Raw genomic sequence first — 15,261 nt, 5'->3', positions numbered from 1 at the left:
CCATAAGATTGGATATAACTTACATTTCAGATATCTCTAAAATTTAGTGCACCTGTGAAATATCAATATCTGAAACTTTCAAGCTATAATTTTATTATTTAAAATAAAACCATACATTAAATTTTGAATAAATTGTCTCCAAGTTTGGCTCCTCTTTTATAATGATAATAATGATAATAATAATTCCCTTATTCTTGTTCATTGTTTTTATTTCTTCCCCAGTCTATTCATTTATTTATTCACTCCTTCTATTATATAAGCCTTCCTTATGGTGGTTCAACATAGAGAGAGAGGGAGAGAGAGAGAGAGAGAGAGAGAGAGAGAAAGGAGAGATGAGGGACGAGAGAGAGAACATTTTCTTTAAAATATTCGCAAACCTTTATTCCAATTCAGAATTCCTCTTTCCATTTCTTTGTGTGTTAATTAACTTATTCAATGAATTTAATTTCTACATTAAGACACTTAAACTATTTCAACCATTTCGATCACTTTTGAGACTTGATTTCCCTTTAACATCACATTAAGTTCTCACCTGACAAGGCTTTCTTCCTGTCAGCATGGGCATTCAAACACAATTCCATTGGAGCTTTCCTTTTCATCGGGGCTTAAATCATCATGGCTGAAGTTCTTAACTGATCCTTTCTGTAAAACACTGGCATTTCTCTGAGATGGCACTACCTATACAAAAGGTCGATATCTTGTTCAACTCCTCATGATAAAAACAGATGTTAGTATACTCGTAAGCTAAAACAGAAGTCATTCTAAGAGAAGTCGAAGTTGGACAAAACATATCTGAACAAATCTCGCAGCTTTACATGGAAATAATAATAAGAATCTTTCTTGTAATAATAAAAATACAACCATGAGCAAGCTGGTATAGAGAATTTAGGATTCTCATTTTGTTGCTAATAACTGTAGTACTGTATTTGATGAACAAGCAAATAAATTATGGAGATGGGTTGATTAAGTGCTAAAAGAAAGAATCAACCTTGACACAGTTTATTTTCAAAAGAAATCTCATACTGGTTTATCAGCCACATTTCTGCTTAATATTAATTAATAAAAACACATTTGCAACCATCTCAGAACTCTTTACATCTGGTCCTCATGAGATGTATTCACCTGCAGCTTTCACACAGGCTTTATAAGTTTTTTTTTTATTAGAAGGGGATAGAAAATATTGGTGTCATTAAAGTGAACTCTTCCTTCCTGAGCACATGTGTTGCTTCTAGTGGCAGATGGAAGCTTTGGGTGGTTGTATAGACAGCAAACACTGAGGATTACAGGGCAAAGCGATGGTGAAACAATAAAATAGCAGTTGCAGGACATGGAAGTTTCCTCTTCCTTGTTTTTTTTTAAGCCCTTGAAGGAGGAAGTTGTTGGGATCTTTGTGGTGAATTTGTTGACTAACACACACTGTAAGCAGCCTGCAACAGTAAGCTTAGCCTTTTTGTATGAGGCATTAAAGTTAGCCTTTTTACTTAAGTGTTTTATTCTGGCATTTTGGAAAGACACAAGAAGCAAACAGAATATTTATAACAAACCTTTTAAGGCTTGTTCTCATCTATTTTTGCCCTCAAAGGTCATTTCACAAAAGAGATCAAAAGACAGCTTCTTCCAGGCCAGCTCAGTGGGTGGCCAAAAGCAGATTAAGTACTTACAGAGCCCCAAAGAAGTACCATGCTGTATGACTTGCTTTACCCTGTTCAGTAAAATACTGTCTCCATTACTTCAACACATAATTTGTTTATATACATATATGAAGTAGTTTAATTATAACTGATATAATGAAAAATAATTAAAATGATTTTGAAATAAGCTTATCAAATGGGCTTCCTGTGAATATTTAAACCTTTACTGGTGAGAGCTTGTTTACCCAGTAAATTAAAAATCTTCAGGAGCCTGGTGGGTAAATCTTACACAAAAGTCGATTTCATCTTCCCAATTACTTAACTTCTAACTATAGGAAAAATAGAACTATTCAATTGTCTGCTGTTTTCTAGGTGAGCAGTGATTAAAAAGTAGGAACTTTATATTGGAACTATGCAATCCAGGAGTTTCTTTTTTATCTTGTTACTTTTGTATACATTCTATCATCCCCACTGTGTGCTTTCTGCATGGAAGGCAAACCCCCAAACCTTTGCTACTTGGAAGAGAAGATCTAGGGAATATCACCATGAAAATAATATCCAAAATGATAATTCATTATTCCAAAAGAAAAAATAAAGTGGCTCTCAAAGTGTCGCCCTCAAAGTATAGTGACATCTCTTAGCATGTGAGTGACTCCACCAAGGGTACAGAGAAAGCAAAAAGTAAGTCTTACAAAACACAGAAAAGTTTTTTTTTTTTCAGGAACTCGAGCAATAGACTGAGGGCATTAACGTGAGACTAGGAAAGGTACCAGTAAGTGCATCAATGCCTTTTTAGCCATAGGTGATTCTTTTTTTGTTGTTTTGTTTTTATTTTATTTTATGTTGTTTTTCATTTTTTTCCATTCAAAAATTTACACTTCCTCCCCTCCTCCCATTCCCCTCCTGCTCCCCCACTCACTCTCCTCCCTTAAGAGAGGGCAGGGAACCCTGCCCTGTGGAAAGTCCAAGGCCCTCCCCCCTACATCCAGGTCTAGTAAGGTGTGCATCTAAATAGACTAAGGTCCCCAAAAGCCAGTACATGCAGTAGAAACAGGTTCCAGTGCCATTTTCGATGGCTTCTCAGTTCGCCCCCATTGGCAGCCACATTCAGAGAGTCCAGTTTGATCACATGCTCATTCATTCCCGGTCCAGCTGGATTTGGTGAGCTCCCATTAGATCAGGCACACTGTCTCAGTGGGTGGACCAACCCCTCGTGGTCCAAAGTTCTTTGCTCATCTTCTCCCTCCTTCTGCTCTTCAACTGGACCTTGGGAGCTCAGTCCGTTGCTCTGAAGAGTGTCTCTGTCTCTATCTCCATCCATTGCTGGGCGAAGATTCTATGGTGATATTCGAGATAATCATCAGTGTGATAGTGGGGCAAGGACAGTTCAGGCACCCTCTGCTCTGCTGCCCAAGGACCTAGCTGGGGACATCCCCATGGACACCTGAGATCCCCTCTAAAGCCAAGTCTCTTGTCAACCCTAAAATGACTCCCTTAATGTAGATATTTTCTTCCTTGCTCCTATATCTGCCCTTCCTCCATCTCCACCCTCCCACTCCCCCAAGCTTTCCCCAGTCTTTCCCTTCTCCCTTCTCTCTCCCCCTCTTCCGTTACCCCATACCCCTTACCCCTACCTCCATGCTCCCAACTTTTGCCCAGCGATCTTGTTTGCTTCTAATTTCCAGGAGGATCTATATATGTTTTTCTTTGGGTTCACCTTGTTATTTGGCTTCTTTAGGCTTGTGAACTATAGGCTTAATGTCCTTTGTTTATGGCTAGAGTCCACAAATGAGTACATACCATATTCATCTTTTGGGGTCTGGGTTATCTCACTCAGGATAGTGTTTTCTATTTCCATCCATTTGCATGAAAATTCAAGATGTCATTGTTTTTTACCGCTGAATCGTACTCTAATGTGTAAATATTCCACACTTTTTTTTATCCGTTCTTCCATTGAGGGACATGTAGGTTGTTTCCAGGTTCTCGTTATTATAAATAATGCTGCTATGAACATAGTTGAACAAACGTTTTTGTAGTATGATTGGGCATCTCTTGGATATATTTCCAAGAGTGGTATTGCTGGATCCTGAAGTAGGTTGATTCCCAATTTCCTGAGAAACCGCCATAGTGATTTCCAAAGTGGTTGCACAAGTTTGCTTTCCCACCAACAATGGATGAGTGTTCCCCTTACTCCACATCCTCTCCAGCATAGGCTATCATAATGCTTACAGACAAGCAGCAGACTATCAAAGAAGCAAGAGCTGCCCAGGGTTCTGTTATACTCAAATGTGTGGGAATAGTTTGGAGAACAATGAGAAGGAAACAAATATCAACCTCAGAGTGATGACAAATGTGTTCATACTTTACAGGATAAGAGATAAATCTGAACAGGAATGGACAGGCCTGAAAAGTGGTTGGCAGTGAAAGAAAAAGACTTAACAAATTTCAGTAGGAAAACAGTGATCTGGTTGAATCTTAGCACTAGTACCCATTCCCATTACTGGAAACAGAGAAGGAAGGGCAAATTAGAGGAAGCATTGCAACACTTGAGTCAGCTGTATCAGAAGATAGTTCATGTGTCAGCAACGGATGAGAGGTCTACCAAACCTCACTGCATGCATGTTGCAAGTGGGAAAGTGCACATTATGCCCCAAACCTGTGAAAAGTTGAAGCCCAAAGAAAGGCGGCCGAATAATGACCTCTCCACAATGTCCTTTTCAGAGACCAGTTCAGCACTAGGGATGCACCCCAGCCTTAGAAACTAGTGTGGTATTGAACATTTTGGTTCCATCTGGTTGACCTAGAGGTCATAGCAGAGCCAGGGAGTGTTATCCCAACCAGTCATCCTTCCACAGAGCTTTGACTCTGTTGTCATCTAGACTAGACAGGGTTGCCCCAGCAACAGCACCCAGCCATCCACAGCAAGCTTCATTGTTCTCCAAAGCTCAACTTCATGCAGATTCAGCTCTAGAAGTCTTGGGCACCCAGTCTGAAATTTTACAAAACTAACGAAGAGTACAAAGTAGAATAGGGTTATTGGGGGGTTTTCTTTGCTTCTGTTTTGTTCTTTTCTTGCCTTCCTCAATATTTTGTCCTGCTTTGTTGGCTTGGTAGCTGATTGGTTGTATGTACATGTGACCCACACTATATATATATTCATAGGTCTTGGTTTTTCCTTTGTCCTTTTCTCTAGCATTGTAGTAGCTTAGATTTTCTGTTATTTTTATATAACTAGTTAAAAGGTTGTACATTTATCTTCTATCTTATGAGAATAGGGCTTGCTCCCAATTTTTATAGACAGGATTTCTCTGTAGCTTTGAAGCCTGTCCTAGAACTAGCTCTTTTGACCCAGCTGGCCTCGAACTCTTAGAGATCTGCCTGCCTCTACCTCCCAAGTGCTATAATTAAATGCATGCACTCCTCTCCCATTTTTTTTATCTACAAAAAAGCCATCTCTTCTACAATTATGCAGTTATAATAGTCCCCTTACTGCAATGTATATATTCAACTACTATCTCTTCCTTCTTAGTCATGCTATAGATTTTTGTCTTTATTATTCTCTGATTTCTCTATTTAAATATTGATGTCTTGTTCTAAAAAATGTGTGTAAACTACATTTTCTCTATCCAGTACTGTAATATCTCTGTCTCTAAATTAAACCAGCATAATGCAAAAGAATCTAGTTTATCTAGATAAATCCAGATATGCCAAAAAAAATAAGTGGAGGACAGCACTCTAAATTCTAAGAGCAGAGGAATCAAAGAAAACAGAACCACCAAATTGAAATGGAAAAAGAAGTTAAACGTAAATTTGGAGACTAATTCAATCCAACAGATATAAAAAGAGAGCGAGGGATAGAGAGAGGGAAGGAGGGAAGGAAAGAGAAAGGGAGGGACGGAGGGAGAGAGGGAAGGAGGGAGGGAAGAAAGGAGAGAGGAAAGAAGAAAGAGAGAGGAAAAAAAACAACACTAAGACTAGGGTAAGATAACTAACACCAAAAATCCAAAGTCTGAGACTTAAAATAATCTCTTAACTTTATGCCTCTATAAAGTAAAAAAAAAATAAGAATAAGAACAAGTTACATACTTTCAACATAGCAGACATTTCCATTCTGAAGGGAAAAAAAGAGAAAGATTGAAGCAAAGCAAGACTGAACCCCAACACAGAGGATGCTGCATCTTGCAGTCTCATTTCCGGCATCTGGAGCTCATAATAGTATCGTCTAGGTTTCAACAGCCCTGGGTGGTAGCTCTGTGGCATGAGGGCAGGGGATGCAGACTGAAACATGATTAACACAGAAGAGAAGCCAGTTTGCAATAAAAGGCTGGACTCCTTTCCCCACCTGGGTCTTATACAACAAATGGTCCATGTTCAGGCCAGTTTATAGAGAAATTCTAGAAGGTTTTCTTCACCTGGACTTCATGTTAAAAACCAGAAAATTTGTGGGAAACAAAACAGTAAAAACCGAGTGGAGGTGCCAATTCTATGAAAATGACCTCTAAAGGGCTAGATACTTTGTAGCTCAACATTTATTTGGACTTTTCCTCTCAGCCCATTAACCCACTCCTATTCTCAGAAATGATTTTTCATTTTAAAATAAGCTTCTCTTTCTTTCAATTTCTAATATGTCCCTGGTAAATAGACAAATTGTCCTGGAACTCGAGTGAGTACCTACTGAACTCAGATCTGTGGCCAACAGTAAGCAGTTTTTTTTTTTTTTAAAAGCAAACAAACAAAAAAAAAAACAACCAAAATCATAAGCATGCTTTTCCCCAAACTCTCGGGCTTTTTCTGTTTCTCTGACCGCCATGCCTTACTTACAAGGCATGGCTTTCTCTCCACCTCTCCACCTCCCCACCCAATGACGCCCTCCTCTTTTTTGTGTTTTTTCAAGACAGGATTTCTCCGTGTAACAACCCTGGCTGTCCTAGAACTAGATTTGTAGACCTGGCTGGTTTCGAATTCACAGAGATCCAACTGTCTCTGCCTCCTGAGTGCTGAGATTAAAGGTGTGCACCACTATCACCCAACCTCTAAATTCTTTTATTAATGGGACTAAGAAACCACAGATGAGAGTGCCAATTTCCTTTGTAACAGCACATCAATAGATCATCCTATTGTAGCACACAGGCAGTTCACACTTTTGGCAACTGCAGTATCTTAAAGTCTCCATAGTAACTTGGGTTCTACCTTCACAGATTCATGGAATGGGCTCTTAGGTGCTCTTTGCATAGGATCAAACCTTGTCACACTTGTCTGACCCTAGCTGCTTTCTGGAACCTTAGTGAAAGATTCCAGACCCCTCAACTCTTGTATTTTGCAACTGCATGAACAATGTTGCCAGTCTTTTCTTCCAGCTGGAGATAAGAGTCTGGTCGCTTCCTACTACAACAGTGAGGTCTTCTGTGTACTTTGGTAGCTAAGGAGAAAACTATTCCTATAGACGGTTCATTCACAGTCAGAATACTCTTCAGTGGCATTAATATTTTACTCTCTTGCCTTTCAAATGAAACTGCACTTTTGCAAGTTGGAGCCCTTAATAGATGAGGTCATGCCCTCATGATGTATTTCCTTTAAGAGTTTTTTTTTTGTTGTTGTTGTTGTTTTTTTAAAGATGCTTCACTCCAATGAAGGAAGGAACATCTTTTTATTGTACTAGGCCCCTTCTAAGTGTGGCCTTTCTGGACCACTTTAACAGTTATGAGGTGAGAAGTAATTGCTTTTGATTGTAGACAAGCTAAATAAATTTAATTAAGTCAAATCATAGTTGGTGGTATAGCTTTTTTTGAAGAATCATTGTGTTACCTTTAAATAAGAAAAGTTCCTTTAATATTGGAATTTATGCAACAAATACCACTTTCTTACTGTAGGTCTTATTATCTTTTTTTCTCCACTGAATAACAATTATGACAGAATTTTGGAAAATATGGATTTCTAAGGAATGTGGTTATTTTATCATAAATTTTAATATAATATCTAAAATTTACACTATTTTCCTAGATGGTAAAATGTGAAATTTTTGAAGTGTAATAATTTTTAAAGGGTAGGACAGAACATGAAGACGAGGCAAATTAAGCAAAGAACATGCAAAATTGGATGAAGAAACAACTTTATAAAACATTCAGAAGATTCTGATAACTAAAGCCTGCTACATTTTTACAACCTATACTGAACATTTATGTATATACATCAGTGTAGGTTGTTTGGGAAATTTGGCATCTGACTCAGGGTTCAAAACCAGGCCCAGGAGTAATGGAAAGATGAAGTTCACACTCTTGGAGTGGAAAGATGAAGTTCACACTCTTGAAATTTTTTGCAATTGGGGTCATTAATCTGATCTTAAAGTTGAGATATGAGCAACCTAAAAGAAATATTTTGTGCAGAAATTGATGATTTCCAGAGAATTAGTCATTTTCAGTTTGGATATAGTCTGAGTTGACGGAGAATGTAGAAAGAAAGCAAATTGAATGTGAATGGTACAGACCCAAAAACATAGTTACCAGTTAGCTCTAAAAAATATCTCAAGAAAATATTGATGAGTTCGTTCTCTTAATTTGATTCTATATTATCAATAAATTTTGAAAATAAATCAATTCAAAAGAAGGTATAGTCAATAAAAATTAAGGTAAAAAAGGATTTTATACAAATTTTTCACTTTCTCAAGATAACTTTACAGCAGTTAGTCTGAGATGACCTCATTTTTTCCTGCTTTACTTATGTTACAAAATAGAAAGTCCTTCATTCCCAGTAGAACAAATATAGCCTCTGCGGGAAAGCCATATATGTGTTACCCTGACACATTCATTTACCAGTCTCATGCACTTAGGTAATAAATTTAAACTGTCGTGCATCAGGGTCCCGTAAATATAACAGGATAATGAAACTAGCTCATGGGATGCTGGGAAAATTTAACAAATTTTGTACTTTATTCAGAAGTTAATACGTACAAATATATTGAAAATATCAATAATCTTTATAACCATTATCTACATTGCTGTTATATTATTATGGAAAAACAAACTCATTTGCATAGACTACCTAAAATGTCAAGGATGCTAGCTAATAATTACCTAAAATTGAGGACTAGGATGCTTGCTTAGACAGTTACCAGGTAAAATTTATCTGCTGTATTGGGAACTATGCCAAAACAAGGGGAGAGGCGATGCCACAAGCCAGGTGCAGATGATGAGATCCTATAACTGACCCTAACAGTGCTATCATCTGGCAGGACTCCTACATTATAAACTTGTCTGATTTGATCTGATTTGATTCATAACTAGGGAAACTACCCCTAAATGGAGGAATTTATAAAACTTCAGAATTCCTTCAAATTCTATCATGGAACCACACAAGCCTTAGTGAAATATACGGATGCTGTTTCTGCCAGGTACGGTATTTGCCTGTGTCCTGTGCTTCAAGAAACCAGATTTAGATGGCTTTCTTTCTCTCAAATACAAAGAATTTAGGGAGCTATAGCTCTTATTTTAAGTTATATATGGGAATCGATGAGACAAAAGGCAAAATAGCCTTTTGTCATTTAATTAAATAACTGATATTCTAGGCGCAAACCAAGCAAAACATGAGGTTTTCATGCATAGATGAAGGAAAGCCTGGCTATGCGCCTGTGTGAATTAGTGCCCATGTATGTGAAGAGTATGAAAATGACTGCAGAGACAACATGGGTATTTCAACATCAACAGATGAGACCAGGGCAATGTATACGGTACTTTTTGATATGTTAGAAAACTCACAAACTCTTGTAGAAAAAAAGAATAAAAAACATGACTTTTCAAAGAGCCCACCCAGATTACATACAAACAGTAGATCTGATCCATAGTGAAAAGGTACAGGTAGAATAAGATCAGCTTCAAAGTTACAAATAATCATTGAGAGTTTGGTTCTTGAAAAACAAAACATTATTACATTAATTGAATAGTACAAGAAGAAAATTACATCCCTAACAAAATTAAAACCTACCCCAATATGCCTAGATATGAAAAGCTGAATGAGGCAACATACTATTAATACAATAAAGGCATTTAGATAAAAGAATATGTTTCTACCATGCAATTTATATAGAAACAGTGTAGTCAAAAGAATAAGCATGGGCTCACATTCTCCTAGACATCTTTTCACAGAGAAAACTGAAGTAGAAGAATAATAAATTTTATATACTCCTTAATTTTACTAACTGTAATACTCAGAAAGAAAATCATTTTCCTCATGATTTCATGGAATTAATCAAATATTTCCAAGTTGACCCATTTTCCAGAATGTTTTTAATACCTGTTCTCCCAAATGCCACCTTATATTTTATTCCAAAGGGCACTTTACATTTTATCTTTTAACTATTTTTTCAAAAAAAAAATTATTTTTACAAGTCACATACTTCCTTTATAATACAAGGTATTTTTACTTACAAAAATAGGCTTGGCCAATATTCGTGTTGAATTCCTGCAAAACTCTAATGTCTAATCACAACACAGAGACGTGTGGCCTAGAAAGGGGTACCAGCATCACGAATTTTAATTCCTACAAGCAGAAACATGTAGGAAGCACGTTTTAATTCTGAATAGTTTCCTGAACATTGTAGTAGCAAAACTGACACCTGTTTGAAGCTCATATACTGTCACTCGCAGATACGAAGCTGCAGTGTGGTGTCATGAAGACGCTGTAACTAGCCCCATGATGATAGCAATTAAAGAAAGTAAAATGTACTGCCCTCTATCAGATAGTAATAAGTAGATTTTTGAAACTATGCTTTCTACCTATTTCTCATGAAAATAGTTCCTGTAATTTACTTTATTTGTAAAATATATCACAGAAAAAAATACCTATGCCACAAATGAACTTGTAGGTCAAACTTTAAATAAACATAATGTTAAGTATTTATGAGTTCTAATAATGTATTTTTAAAAGTCATAGATAGTTAAAAACACTACATAGTTTCACTGTAAGAACTGCTAAATACATTTATTTGTGCCTTCATTCCATTTAAGGGGTGTGAAAAATGTTTTGCCCCGCAGTCAATATAGAATCTGCTGCATACAGTCCATAATATTGTCCTACAGCCTCAGATTTAAATTAATATGTACTGTTTGAGTACTGTCACTTATTTTGTAGTTATCATTGAGTATGTTCTGGCAGGCAGGCAATATTTAGAAATCTTAGCTAAATTAAATAGCAGCCCAACTATTTGTTTTTGTTTTAACATAGGGATTTATGCAGCCCAGGCTAGTATCAAGTGTGTTGAAGTAGCTGAGGATGAATTTGAACTCCTGACCAACTCCTCTTCATTTCTTAAATGGCACACATGTACTACTATGCCCAGCTTTGTGGATTCTCGTTATTCATTTGTTTATTTATCCATATATCAAATTATGGTAATGATAGTTACCATAGTAACTCTGTTAGCTACTATGATAAACTCTGCACATACAACAGTAGAAAATTCTAATGTGATCTTGAAACCCTACCAAGGAAATGACTATAGTTATTGATCAATTTGTTTATTGTTGCAGTTAAAATGTAAGATTAAACCCTCATAATTTTACAAGATACTTTTTACCACTGCCACCAAAAATGGCTACCATCTCTTGTTGCACTTACTACTCTGAAATTTATTCATTTCATTCATTGTCTGAACAATTAGATAATTTTTCTTTGATAAGTCTAGACCCAAGCTGATGCCTCTATCCAACTTCAACTGCTTTCTCCTGTAAGAAAAAGCACCTAATTAAAAGCATCTGTCATGAATCAATATGTCAGTTTTTCAGCTGAAACTGGACAAGGGTTACTGGACTCTATTCTGCGCCCCCTTCAAAAACAAAAACCATTGCCACATAATGGTCCTAATTGGAAATGGCACAGATATACAATAAAGTGTAGATGATTGATAGGTGGTGGATAGAGAAGATAGGTAGGTGGGTAGATAGATAAATAATACATAGAAGATAGATAGATAATAGATAAATAGGTAGATGTATACTATGGTTGATAAGATGATTGATATATAGATAGATAGAAACTTTAGATGATAGATAGATAGATAGACAGATAGATAGATAGATAGCAACTATAGATAAAAATAGATAGATACCATTATACTTTTGGAGTCTGGCTTCTGAATAGGAAACAGGAAGATGTGCTTTAAAAAAAAAATCCAGACCATGCTTTTTGGTGTCATCATACCAGGACCTGAAAACAAGGAAAGCAGTGCACACTGGACCTGCCAATAGAGAAGTGATAAATTATTAAAGTGTGATTGGAAATATTGCCATTTTTCAAAGCTGTCAGTTTAAGCATAAAAGCATCAGCACATTAAACTAGTTACTGCTTTTTCATAATTGAGACTTTAGCTTCTAGCTGTGCCCTGCAGCTTTTCATTAATCACTGGGACTGAAGTTCAGCTCGGTGACAGCTTAGAAGGCATTAAATGGGCAAAGTATTTCCCAGGTACTGTTAGGAAAGGCCTTTTAGACCTATAATCCACAGCTAATTGTTTTTCAAAGTCTCTAAATACAGTCTATTCCTGGCGTTTCCTGGTGTCAGAATTAGCAGCAAACTGGTTTTCTTTTATCTTCCCAGACTTTCTCCCACCAAAGTCCGTTGAGAGCCCATTGTTAGCGCCATAAAACAGGTGCAGAAGGGCCGCGATATGTGAAACTGCAATGGATACTTAGGAAGGAGCCATCTATCAGATTGCCTAAGAAACACTACTTCATGAACACTTATTTTAATCATGCCACTTAATTTGTCATAAAAGAAACAAAATAGCATGAAACTTTGCACGCAGGCCAAGTCCAGCTTTTTAATGTGGAGAAAAGACCTTGTCAGAGTCTTTGAGCAAATGCAACTGCGTCTTTCTCCAGCATGAAGTCAGACTGCGGCTTCCCACATTTCCTTGAACTCAGATTCCTGTCTTAAGCCCCTCTGATGCTTTGGTTTATTTTTATTTCTTTTCTGCAAAGTATTGTGCATCAGGTTTTAATGGATGTGCCAAAACATTCCTTCTTCAGTATAACAAATTATCAGGAGCAATGAGGTTCATTAATTATGTCATCTAATTGGATTGAGGCAGGTGCAAAATACCTCAGATGAAGTGGTCACTGGCAGGAAGACCCAAGTGCAAGCTTTTCTATTAGAAGCCAGCATGTCTCCAGACTCCTGGAATTACTTTGTACTTATTGATTAATGGCCATAATTTATTACAGTGCAGAAGATCTTGCATTGAGTTAAACGTGTGATTAATCAATTTTCCATCAAATTATGAACAGCAGAGCAGTTGCCAGAAAGAAAATACCAAGTGCATTTTCCCATGGTGTAAATATATCAGGACTTCAGCTAATAACTGTCTATCACTTGTGTAATATTCTCTGTCACACTGATAGATGTCATCTCCACAAATCTGCTACAGGTAGGAATGATGGAATGACCACAAAGCATGTTTTATGGCTGCCCTGTTTATATAATGAAATGTTCTTTGAATCCGTCTCTAAACAATTTATTAATACAACATTCATTTCTGCCTTAAGCTTGAAATACATCATTGTTAAGTCAACAATCTTATATTAAACTCAAAGTGAATATTGAGGAAAGAAAACCTTAGGCAAAAGAGAGATGAATTTTGGACTACATGTGCACAGGAGCTCATTTTTATTTTATGTCACAAATTCAAAGGTGACTAATTGTTGTCAGTTCTAATCTGCTTTTCAAGAACCGCACATGTGTGTCTTGGGAACACTACGGGAACCTACTGATTGAAGATAAAAATTCATTTTGTTCTAAAAGTTAATTTCTCTGATTAAATAACAGCTATGTTAAGGGTTCATAAATTGTCTCCTATGTGCAAGGGTATTTCATCTTACATTTAAACTAGTTGGTACTGTGTCTTTATAAGTGTTCAGAAGGCCAAAAAAAAAAAAATAGTGTGGTAACACGATAGTCCCTGCTTCCATCAAGCTGAGGAAAATGAGCTTACACTAAAGAATACATGCAGTAACAAAAACTGATCCGATCTTGACAGGTAAAGATTTAACTGGCAGAAATAAACGTGACAGTGACTTTTCGCTGCACCATTTCAGTTCAGTGTAGGTTTTAAAAATGCTCCCAACAACCTTAAAGGCAGCTGAACCATACTGACTCACTGAACAATATTGGAGCTCTGAAGGTGATGCTGCAGAATCGCATAGACTTGCTTCTTTCTCTCCTTAGAACAGGGAGATTCGTGGCCCAGAGTTTTAGGGTCTTTGCGTGGATCACTAGACCTCTCTTCATCAGTGTGCTAATCTAGCTCCACGGGGGATCTTCTTAATGTCAGTGCATTAGTTCTGTCTGTAGCAGAACATAAACAGCCATGTCCCGGCAGATGTTTGTCCAAGCATACCTCATTTTAGTGGCTTTTGTATTTCAGCTAGAAAAAAAGACTCCATTGTACTTTCCATACCTTGTTTTCCTTAAAATAAGTCCATTTCAAAACTAGGGGCAACTTTATCTCCAAAATGCTCGATTCTACTGTAGTCATAATCAGGTTGTCGCCTAGGACTTCAACCATAACGTTTCTCATGCCACGTTTCCCGTGGCTGAGCTCTGTGAAGCTAAGTAGCTCCAACTGGACAAGACTTTTCTTCCCCAGGAACGGTCATATCCTCTGATGAGCTTTAGTTTCTGTGGGTTTCTGGGGAACATGTGCAAGCGAAATAAGAACTGAAAGATACACCACGCGTTGCCCCATTCATGTATTTACTGCACAAGTTGGGAAAAGCAGCAGAAGAGGTTTCTTTCGATGGCCTTTGTTGCCAATTTCATTCTCCATGCTGCACAGAATTTTAAGTATGTTTATGTTAAATGGTTGACATGAGATATCAAAATCACGTAATTCCTAAAGCTTCAAGTCTTAGCCACTTTAATACCCTCTAAATTTCTCAGGCTAGAAGGGATCAAACTTCTTAAGAAAAAAAAAAGGAGATTCGAGTTTTCCTTATGCCTCACAAAGCACATATTTAGAGATATTTCCCTAATCTTACAGAATTCTCAAATGGAAGCCCACAATGATACCTGCCTTAATATTCATGTTTAATTGTGTCCTTTTTTTAAACTTTTTTTTATTGAGAAAAGGAGAAAAAAAAACAAGTTTCCACCTCCTCCCAGCCTCCCATTTCCCTCCCCCTCCTCCCACCCTTCTCCCCCTCCCTCCACTCCTCTCCCCCTCCCTCTCCAGTCCAAAGAGCAGTCAGGGTTCCCTGCCCTGTGGTAAGTCCTAGGTCCCCCCCCCCTCGGTTCATATCTAGGAAGGTGAACATCCAAACTGACTAGGCTCCCCACGAAGCCAGCACATTACGTAGGATCAAAACCCCGTGCCATTGTCCTTGGCTTCTCATCAGCCCTCATTGTTCGCCATGTTCAGAGAGTCCAGTTTTATCCCATGCTTTTTCAGTCACAGTCCAGCTGCCACCTTAGGGTTGGCAAGAGACTTGACCCTAGAGGGGCTTCCAGGTGCCCAAGCCGAGGTCCCCAGTTAGTTCCTTGGGCAGCTGAGGATAGGGAACCTGAAATGACCCTATCCTATAGCAATACTGACGAATATCTTGCATATCATCATAGAACCTTCATCTGGTGATGGATGGAGGTA

Source organism: Microtus oregoni, unplaced genomic scaffold (genome assembly GCF_018167655.1).
Source record: "Microtus oregoni isolate MIOR12 unplaced genomic scaffold, Mior012 000028F_ref0000031, whole genome shotgun sequence".
NCBI lineage: Eukaryota > Metazoa > Chordata > Mammalia > Rodentia > Cricetidae > Microtus > Microtus oregoni.
The sequence above is the reverse complement of the archived record's forward strand: the minus strand, read 5'-3'. Positions refer to the sequence as shown.